The following is a 10,251-nucleotide window of genomic DNA, read 5'->3' as shown; positions in this document are numbered from 1 at the left end:
AGGGTGGGAAAAAATGGCGTAGATGATAGAGGCTCTGTTCATCCCTCTGGTGACCAAATCAAAGTTGTGACAGAAACAAGGAGCAAACAGCAAGGAAAAATCACCTGGGATCTAGATGAACAAGCCATACAACTAGGTATAAATCTAAGAAATCACCCTGCAATGGCAGAAGATAGGACGTGGTGAGGGCATGAGGCTGCCTGGTCCCGAGCGGCTTAGTGGGACTGAGGCTGCAGCAGCAGCAGCAGCAGCAGCTACAGACACCTCTTATGGGGGTTGCATCTGCAAGCAGACTTTCGTACTGATGACTCGCTCGCTCTGAGCACCAGGGCCGTGTTGGCTGCTTGCAGGGGGCACCAGGGACTTACAGGGTGACGCGGAGTTGTCAGAGTGAGGACTGGAGGTGAGGCTCTCTCTCAGACAGAAGTGCCGGTGGTATCCATTGTTTCTTTTTTGAGCCTTCCCCGCTCCCAGTGTGTGGACTCAGCACCGCCATAGCCTAGACTTCATTAAACTGAATAACAGAGGCCAACCTGCCCAGAGCATTCCCTGAACCTCCGTCTCCCCCAACTGGCGGCCCCACCCAAGCCACATCCAGGTGTGTACTCCGTTAGTCAGTTGCCCCTTGCTGAGCAGTGCCTGGACTCGCACTGGTGACAGCTGGCCTTGGTTTCTGGTGTGGCCTTTTGAGGCAACTATAAGCACAGCATCTGTGGATTGCTTGCTGAATCTTAACAGGTGGCCCTGAAGGGGCACAGGCTGGGACTAAATTTGGCCTGCAGCTGAACCCCTCTCAGGTCTGCGCCACTGGACACCTACCACAGATAGCCACACTAATAAGACTGGGATACTTCAGAGCTTTGCTTAGTACATAGAAACAGACACAGAAAGGCAGCTAAAATGGGAAGAAAGAGAAGCAGAAACCATATGAGAGAACAGAACAGAGATCCAGAAATAAAGGGAATCAAACAATCTAACAAATGCAGAGTTCAAAACACTGGTTACAAAGATGCTCAATGAACTTATGGGAAGTGTACATGAACTCAGTAAGAACTTTAACAAAGAGATAAAAAAACATAGAAATGGAAATGGAAATTATAAAAGGGAACCAGTCAGAAATGAAGAACACATTATTTGAGATGAAAAGTATATTAAATGGAATAAACAAAGTGAATAAAGAAGAGGATCAAATGACCTATATAGAGAATGGGAAAGTCAAGGACATTCAATCAGAATGGCAAGAAAAAAGTAACCAAAACTATAATAATAATTCAAGGAGCCTATGGGACGCTATTGAAGATAAAAATATCCATGTTATAGGGCTACCTGAAGGAAAACAAGATGAAGAGCTATTTGAAGAAATAATGATGAAAAACTTCCCTAACTTGGTGAAGGAAATAGACATGCAACCTGAGGAAGCTCAGAGAGTCTCCAAAACCAGGATCCCAAAGAGGCCCACAGCAAGACACATCATAATTAAAATGTCAGCAGTTAAATACAAAGAGACAATCTTAAAAGCAGCAAGACAAATGCCATTATTTACCTACAAGGGAGCACCCATAAGACTGGCAGCTGATTTCTCAACTATGCAGGACAAATGGGCTTGGCACAAAATATTCAATGCGATGAAAACCCAGGATCTACAACCAAGGATACTTTATCCAGCAAAGCTATCATTTAGAGTTGAAGGACAGATAAAGAGCTTCCCAGACAAAAATAAGCTAAAGGAATTTATCATCACCAAGCCAGCATTACAGAAAATGTGGGAGGGACTTGTTTAAGAAGAAAAAACATGTATCAAAAACAGAAATAAAGAATGGTAATAACTACATTTCTATCAACAGGTACCTCAAATGGAAAAGAATTAAGTGCTCCAACTAAAAGATAGAGTGGCCGAATGGATAAAAAAACAAGACCCCAATATATGCTGCCTACAAGAGACTCACTTCAGATTAAAAGACACAGACTAAATGGAAGCAGATGGAGAAAGATATTGTCTTGATGGATCTAGGGAGTATTGTGCTGAATGAAATGGGTCAAATAGAGAAAGACAAAATATTGCATGATTTCACATACATGTGGAATCTAAAGAACAAAACAACAACAACAAAAGTGGAAATAAACTCATAGCTACAGAGAATATTTAGAAGGATACTAGATGGGAAGAGTTTGTGGGGAATAAAAAAAGGCAAAGGGATTAAGTGGTACAAGCGGATAGTTGTAGAATAGACATTGGAGACGTAGAGTGTAGCATAATATGTAAGGGGGATACTAGATTTAGTGGAGTGATCACTTTGTGAGTTATGTGGATCTCTGATCACTGCTTTACAACTGAAACTGGTATATTATTGTATGCCAACTATAATTGGAAAAAAACCTCATTGAATTGTACAATGTAAATACAAGCAACTAATTGTCTATTTCAGTAAAGATGAAAAAAAGTGAAAAAATCAAATAACCTATAAATAAAGACAATTTTAATTATTTCTTTCCAATTCTGATGCCTTTTATTTCTTTTTCTTGCCTAATTTCCCTCTCTGGCTGTGATTTCCAGTACTATGTTAAATAAGAGTGGAAAGAGTGTGTCCCTTGCCTTGTTCCTTATCTTAGAGGAAAAGCTTTCTACCATTCACTGTTGAACAAAATGTTAACTGTGGGCTTGCCATGTATGGCCTTCATTATTTATTTATTTATTTATTTAAAAAATTTCGTTTTTATTAAACTTATTGGGTGGCATTGGTTAATAAAATTATATAGGTTTCAAGTGTACAATTCGATAATACATTGACTGTATATTTCATTGTTCACCACCCAAAGTCAAATCTCCTTCCGACACCATGTATTTGATCCCCTTATCTACATCTGGTAACCAATAAACTGTTGTCTGTGTGTGAGTTTTTTTTAAATTAAGTTTATTGAGGTAACATTGGTAAATACAATTATATAATTTTCAGATCTACATTATAATTTGACATCTGTATATTGTGTGTTTACCATCCTAAGTCCAGTTTCCTTCAGCTACCATGTATTTGATCCCCTTTACCCACTTCACCCTCCCCTTACTCACCTATATTTGACCCCCTTTACCCCGTCTACCTCTCCCCTCCACCCCCACCCGCTACCCTCTGGTAACCACTAGTCCATTGTCCATGTCCCTGAGTCTCTGGCCTGTTCATTTGTTGCTTTTAGGTTTATATCCCACATGTAAGTAATATCGTGATTTTCTTCTTTTTCAGTCTGGCTTATTTTGCTTAGCATGATTGTCTTGAGCTCCATCCATGTTGTCACAAATGGCAGTGTTTCATCTCTTCTTATGGCTGAGTAATATTCCATTGTATATATGTACCACGGCTTCTTTAGCCAGTCATCTATCGTAGGACACTTCGGTTGCATCCCTGTCCTGGCCACCGTGAATAGTGCTGCTATAAACATCAGTGTGCAAATATCCTTTCAGATATGTCTTTTCAAGTCTTTGGGGTAAATACCCGGTAGAGAAGGGCTGCTGGATCATATAGTGGATCAATTCTTAGTTTTTTGAGGAACCTCCATACTTTTTTCCAATGTGGCTACACCGATTTGCAGTCCCACCAGCAGTGTATGAGGGTTCCTTTTTCTTCGCATTCTCTCCAGCATTTGTTATTACTTGTCCTGTTGATTATAGTTATTCTAATAGATGGTATCTCGTTGTGGTTTTGATTTGCATTTCCCTAATAGCTAGCAATGCTGAATATCTTTTCATATGTTTGTAGGCTATTTGTATGTCCTTTAGGGAGAAGTGTCTATTCAGGTACTCTGACCATTTTTTGACTGGATCATTTGTTGTTGTTGTTGTTGTTATTGAGTTGTATGAATTCTTTGTATATTTTGGATATTAGGCCCTTACCGGAGGCGTTGCTTGCAAATATATTTTCCCATTGAGATGGTTGTCTCTTTACCTTGTTGACGATTTCTTTTGCTGAGCAAAAGCTTTTTAGTTTGATGTAGTCCCATTCATTTATTTTTGCTTTTACTTTCCCTGCCTTTGAGGCCAAATTCATTAAATCCTCTTTAAGTGCAAGGTCTTTGAGTTTTGTTCCTATATTTCCTTCTATGCATTTTATTGTTTCAGGTTTTATGTTCAGGTCCTTAATCCATTTTGAATTAATTTTGGTGTCTGGTGATAGACAACAGTCTAATTTCATTCTTTTGCAGGTAGCCTTCCAATATTCCCAGCACCATTTATTGAAGAGGCTTTCCTTTCTCCACTGTATGCTTTCGGCTTTTTTGTCGAAAATTATTTGCCCATATAACCATGGATTTACTTCTGGACTCTCAATTCTGTTCCACTGGTCAATGTGTCTCTTTTGCTGCCAATACCATACCATTTTGATCACTGTCACTTTGAAATATAATTTGAAGTCGGGCAGAATGATTCCTCCAGCCTCGTTCTTTTTTCTCAGGGTGGCTTTGGCAATTCAAGGTCTTTGTGCTTCCATACAAATCTGATGATTTTTTGTTCTATTTATTTAAAAAATGCCCATGAGATTTTGTTGGGGATTGCATTAAATCTGTATAATGCTTTAGGTAGTAAGGTCTTTTTAACTATGTTGATTCTTCCAATCTAAGAACACAGAATAACTTTCCATTTCTTTGTATCTTCTTCGATTTTTTTAAATAGGGTCTTGTAGTTTTCATTATATAAGTCCTTCACATGTTTCATTAAATTTATTCCTAGGTATTTCATTCTTTTTGTTGCAATTGCAAAAGGAATTATATTTCCTACTTCTTTTTCTGATACTTCATTATTAGAGTATAGGAACGCTATGGATTTTTGAACGTTGATTTGGTATCCATAGACTTTACTGTATTTGCTTATTGTTTCTAGTAGTGTTCTTCTAGACTCTCTGGGGTTTTCTATATAGAGATCATGTCATCTGGAAATAGTGACGGTTTGACTTCTTCATTTCCTATTTGGATGCCTTTTATATCTTCCTTTTGCCTGACTGCATTGGCTAGGACCTCCAATGTTATATCGAATAATAGTGGTGTTAGTGGACAGCCTTGCCTTGTTCCTGATCTTAGATGGAAGGTTTTTAGTTTTCACCTTTAAGTATAATGTTGGCTGAGGGTTTGTCATATATGACCTTTATATTGTTATATTTTTTACTTTATTTTATTTTTTAAAAATTTTTAGGCGAGACAACCTTTGGTTGACCTCACAGATTGCAAGGACCTTGTCAGTTTATAATCCCTTATTTTTTTATTTTTTACACCTACAGCACCTGGTCTTCCTAGGTGGATTCCCATCCAAGTACTAACCAGGCCTGACCCTGCTTAGCCTCCAAGATCAGACGAGATTGGGCTTGTTCAGGATAGCATGGCCATAGACTATGGCCTCTGTTTTGTTAGGGTAATTTCCTTCTACACTGATTTTGTTAAGTGTTTTGATCATAAATGGATGCTGTATCTTGTCATAGGCTTTTTGTGCATCTATTGATATAATCATATGATTCTTATTTTTTAATTTGTTTATGTAGTGAGTAACATTAATCGATTTGCGTATGTTGAACCATCCCTGTGCCTCTGGGATGAAGCCCACTTGATCATGGTGTATAATCTTTTTAATAAGTTGCTGTGTTCGGTTCACTAGTATCTTATTTAGGAATTTTGCATCTGTGTTCATGAGAGATATTGGTCTGTATTTTCCTTTTTTGTGTTATCTTTTCCAGATTTTGGTATCAGGATACTATTGGCCTCATAAAATGAGTTGAGAAGTATTGCCTCCTCTTCGATTTTTTGGAAGAGTTTGAAGAGAATAGGTATTAAATCTTTGAATGTTTGGTAGAATTCACTGGTGAAGCCATCTGGTCTTGGACTTTGAATTTTTGGTAGATTTTTGATGACTGTTTCAATTCTCATACTGCTGAGGGATCTATTTAGATTTTCCAATTCTTCTATATTCAGTCTAGGAAGATTGTATTTTTCTAAGTACTGGTCCATTTCTTCGAGGTTATTAAATTTGGTGTTATATACTTTTTCATAGTATTCTTGTGTGATCCTTTGTATTTCTGCCATGTCAGTCTTAATTTCTCCTCTTTCATCCCTGATTTTGTTTGTTTCCTTTCTCTGTTTTCTTTAGTGAGTGTAGCCAGAGGTTTGTCAATTTTATTAACCTTCTCAAAGAACCAGCTCTTTGTTGCATTTATTTTTTCTATTGTTCTTTTGTTTCAATTTCATTTATTTCTGTTCTAATTTTGATGATTTCTTTCCTTCTGCTGACTTTGGGCCTCGTTTGTTCTTCCTTTTCTAGTTTTTTAAGTTGAAGCGTTAGGTTGTTTATTTGGGCTTGTTCTTGTTTTTTGTGATAGGCTTGTAATGATATGAACTTTCCTCTTATGACCACTTTTGCCATGCCCCAAAAGTTTTGATTTGTTGTACTATCATTACCATTCATTTCTATGTATCTCTTGATCTCTCTTTTTATTTCTTCCCTGACCCAGTTATTCTTCAGTAGCATGTTGTTTAATCTCCATGTATGTGGTATGTGGTTCTTCCTGCTTCTTTTTGCAATTGATCTCTAGTTTCAAAGCATTATGATCAGAGAATATGGTTGGTATGATTTCAACCCTCTTATATTTGTTGAGGCTATCTCTGTGTCCCAGTATGTGGTCGATTCTTTAGAATGTTCCATGTGTACTAGAGAAGAATGTATAAGCAGCTGCTTTTGGATGGAAGACTCTGTATATGTCAATATGTCCAGTTGTTCTAATATGTCATTTAAGGATGTTGTTTTTTTGCTGATTTTCTGTTTGGATGATCTGTCCATATCTGACATTGGGGTATGTAGGTCCCCCACTACGATAGTATTTCGCTCTGTTTCTGTCTTTATTTCTGTTAGTAATTGCTTTACATATTTCGGGGCTCCCTGATTGGGAGCATAGATATTAATAAATGTTATTTTTTTCTTAGTGCATGATTCCCTTTATCATTATGAAGTGTCCCTATGTATCTTTCTTTACCTTTTTTATTTTGAAGTCTATTTGTCCGATATTAGTACCGCTACTCCCACTTTTCTATGAATGCCATTTGCTTGAAATATCATTTTCTGTCCTTTCACTTTGAGTCTATATTTGTCTTTGGAGCTGAGGTGTGTCTCCTGGAGGCATCATATGGTTGGGTTTTGTTTTTTTTGATCCATTCTGCAACTCTGTGCCTTTTTATTGGCAAGTTCAGTCCATTTACATTTAAGGTGATTTTTGAAATATGAGGTCTTCTTATAGTTGTTTTATCTTTTGCTTTCTGGTAGCTAGGTGTTTCCACTGTTTCCTTGTCATTGTGTTTCTGTTTTCTTTATTTCGATTGGCTTTTGTGGGTTTTCCCTCTGGTCCTTCTTTTTTCATGTTATATACTTCAGTTCTGAATCTTCGGCATGTGGTTACCATTATGGATATATAGAGGATAGTTATATGCATACAGTCGTCCATTTTCTTCTGTATGTGCCTTATCTCCATTCCCCTTTGCGAATTTGGATCTTTGAATTCCCCCCTTTTCAGTCATTGTCTCGATTTGTCCCTATGTATGCTGAACGTTCATTACTATATCACTGTAGCAGATCTCTTATTTTTAAGCTTATAATGCCCTGTTCCTAGTAAGGGTTGAACTCCTCTGCTTCTAACTGCCTGCTAGTCGCCATACTCCTAATTACGTATTTTTGTAATCATTTTTTTTAGGTGAGCTGACCCCTTTTAGTATTTCCTGTAAGGCAGGCCTCGTAGTGGAGAATTCCTTCAATTTTTGTACATCTAGAAAGATCTTAATTTCTCCTTAATATCTTAGCTGGATATATTATTCTAGGCTTTAGTTCCTTTCCTTAATATTTCGAATATTTCATTCCACTTTTTTCTGGCTTGCAAGGTATGTGCTGAGTAGTCCGACGATAATCTAATGGGTTTTCTTTTATAAGTTACCATTTTCTTCTCCCTGGCTGTCTTGAGAATTCTGTCTTTGTCATTGATTTTTTATAATTTTAATACAATGTGTCTTGGAGAAGGCCTGTCTGAGTTGAGATAATTGGATGGTTTGTTGACTTCTTGAATTCCAAGCTCCAGCTCATTCCTTAGGTTTGGGAAATTCTTGTCAACTATTTGTCTGAAAATGCTTTCTACTCCCTGCTCCTTTTCCTCACCTTTGATAATGCCCATTATTCTTAAGATTCCTCTCCTGATGATATCAGCTAGTTCTTGTATTTCTCTTTCATTATTTTTCATTCTTCGATTTCTCTCTTTTTCCTTCTGACTATTTCTAGATTTCTGTCTTCAGTATCACTGATCCTTTTCTCCATTTGGTCGACTCTATTTCCCAAGCTTGCTATTTCATTTTTTAACTCTTACAGCGTGGTGGTTTTTTTTCTTTTTTAATCTCCAGAAGATCTATTCTGCTCTTTTTGAGGGTTTTGATCTCCTTGCTCTGCTCATCTGTTTTTGCAATTTCTGAAATTGTTGATATGACTTGTTTTGGAACTCACCGAGTTTTTTCAGAAGTGCCATCCTGAATTCTCTTGTCAGTTATGTCGTATATTTCTGTGTCTGTAAGCCCATTTTCTGGAGATTTTTTTTTCTTTCTGAGATGCCTTGTCACCTTGGTTGTTCATGGTGTTTAATGGACTATTTCTCCACCCGGGAATTAATGGAAGTGTATTTTGTTGTTTTTCCAGAAAGAAGATTTATTATAGAAAGGTCTCTCTTTAGCCTGCTACAAAGAAGGCACTTTTCTTTTGGTTTCCTGTAAGTGGCATCTAAGCCTGTTGGATCCCTGCTTTATATAAAGCCTTAATAATGCCTTTTAATTTTCTTGTAGATATTTAATCATGCTCACTACCCTCAGTTTCAATCCCTGTCAGTTTTAGCAACAGTTTCAGTAGCTTTTGCTTAGTATCCCCTGGGGCTCCTTGGTGATCAGTCTCGGAGGGTATGGGGAGAAGGATCCTCTAGGTTAGGGATTGGGGGCTGTGGCTCAGTCTTGGTTTTACAACCTTGGCTGGTAAAAATCAAGTGTTGTTTCTCTGCCGGCCACTTCTCTGCCTTCTGCCCTGATGACTGGGCCCTGCCGTCAGCTGTGTGGAACTTACAACTCTCCTAGGCAGGGCTGTTCAGGGAACTTGCTGCACCTTCTCCCCTTCCTCTCCCCCTACAAGGAGCTCCGGCGGCTGCGAGAGGCAGCTTCTTTATTTCTCCCAGTCCACTGCTCGACACCTGTGGTAGCTCTTATGTGCTTGTGTGCAGTTTGGGTGTTTTTTGTTGTTTTACATGTTCAGCTTATTGTTGTTTCAGGGGGAGAGATCTGAGGACGTCTCTCACTCCTCCATATTTCTTCAAACCTTTCCCTCTTGATTTTAAGAGCACATGCTGTTACATTGGAGTCACCTAGATAATCCAGGAAAATTCCCTATTTTAAGGTCAGCTGTTTAAAGTCTTAATTACATCTGCAAAGTTCCTTTTACCATCCAACATAACATCATTACTGGTGTGACAACAGAAGACAAATATCATAGGGTCAGAATTTTGCATATCTATATGATATGTAGATATATAACTTCATATATAAGAATATATATATATTTCTCTTCTCTCATTTCTTTATTATTGAAAATAAGTTGCATTTATAGTAGTTAACCACATATCAGTACTTAAATTAGAGGTATAAACATCACCCAGTGGTGATAAAAGTATACTGTATTTTCTTTCTGAGAGAAGTTTGGTATGTTTTTAGTTGTATGAGAGATAATTGTATCATGTAAACAGCAAATAAGGATGATTAATGGAGTTGTGTATTGATACCAAGTAGACAATGAGTGGACTGTGGTCATGTACTAACTTAGCTAAACTGGAGCTACGTTTCTCAGAATTCAATTTTTAATAGAGAATTGGGTTGGGATTATTCAGAAGAGAAATTTGCATAACATTTGGAAGTGGAAAGTAAATCAGAAGGCTTTTTTTTTTTTTTTTTTTGCACTCTGAGGGGCCCAGACATTATAATAGCCTTCATGCACTGTCAATATCAATATCTTGTAGTTAACTTAGTTGGCATGGAGCAGCACCTGGGCCCACATTCTCCCTGCTCTTGCCAGATCTTTAACTTCTCCATTTCTTAGGCCAGATAAGTATGCAGCTTAATGATGAAAGGGACCAGGTTTTCCTGCAGGTTACCTTAAGCATTAAAGTTGGAGTCACTGAGTTATGACTTTGTTAAACCAATGTTTAAGTGGTGCATGGG

General features: G+C 37.7%; 1 pseudogene; it reads right to left on the bottom strand.

Annotated features, from left to right (window-relative positions):
• Nucleotides 1-5,249: 5,249 nt before the first annotated feature.
• On the bottom strand, nt 5,250-5,368 carry LOC120590574 (uncharacterized; annotated as a pseudogene).
• Between the last annotated feature and the right edge of the window lie 4,883 nt (nt 5,369-10,251).

Source organism: Pteropus medius, unplaced genomic scaffold, assembly GCF_902729225.1.
Source record: "Pteropus medius unplaced genomic scaffold, Ma_sr-lr_union100, whole genome shotgun sequence".
Classification (NCBI taxonomy): Eukaryota; Metazoa; Chordata; class Mammalia; order Chiroptera; family Pteropodidae; genus Pteropus; species Pteropus medius.
This window is presented reverse-complemented; position numbering and strand designations above follow the sequence as displayed.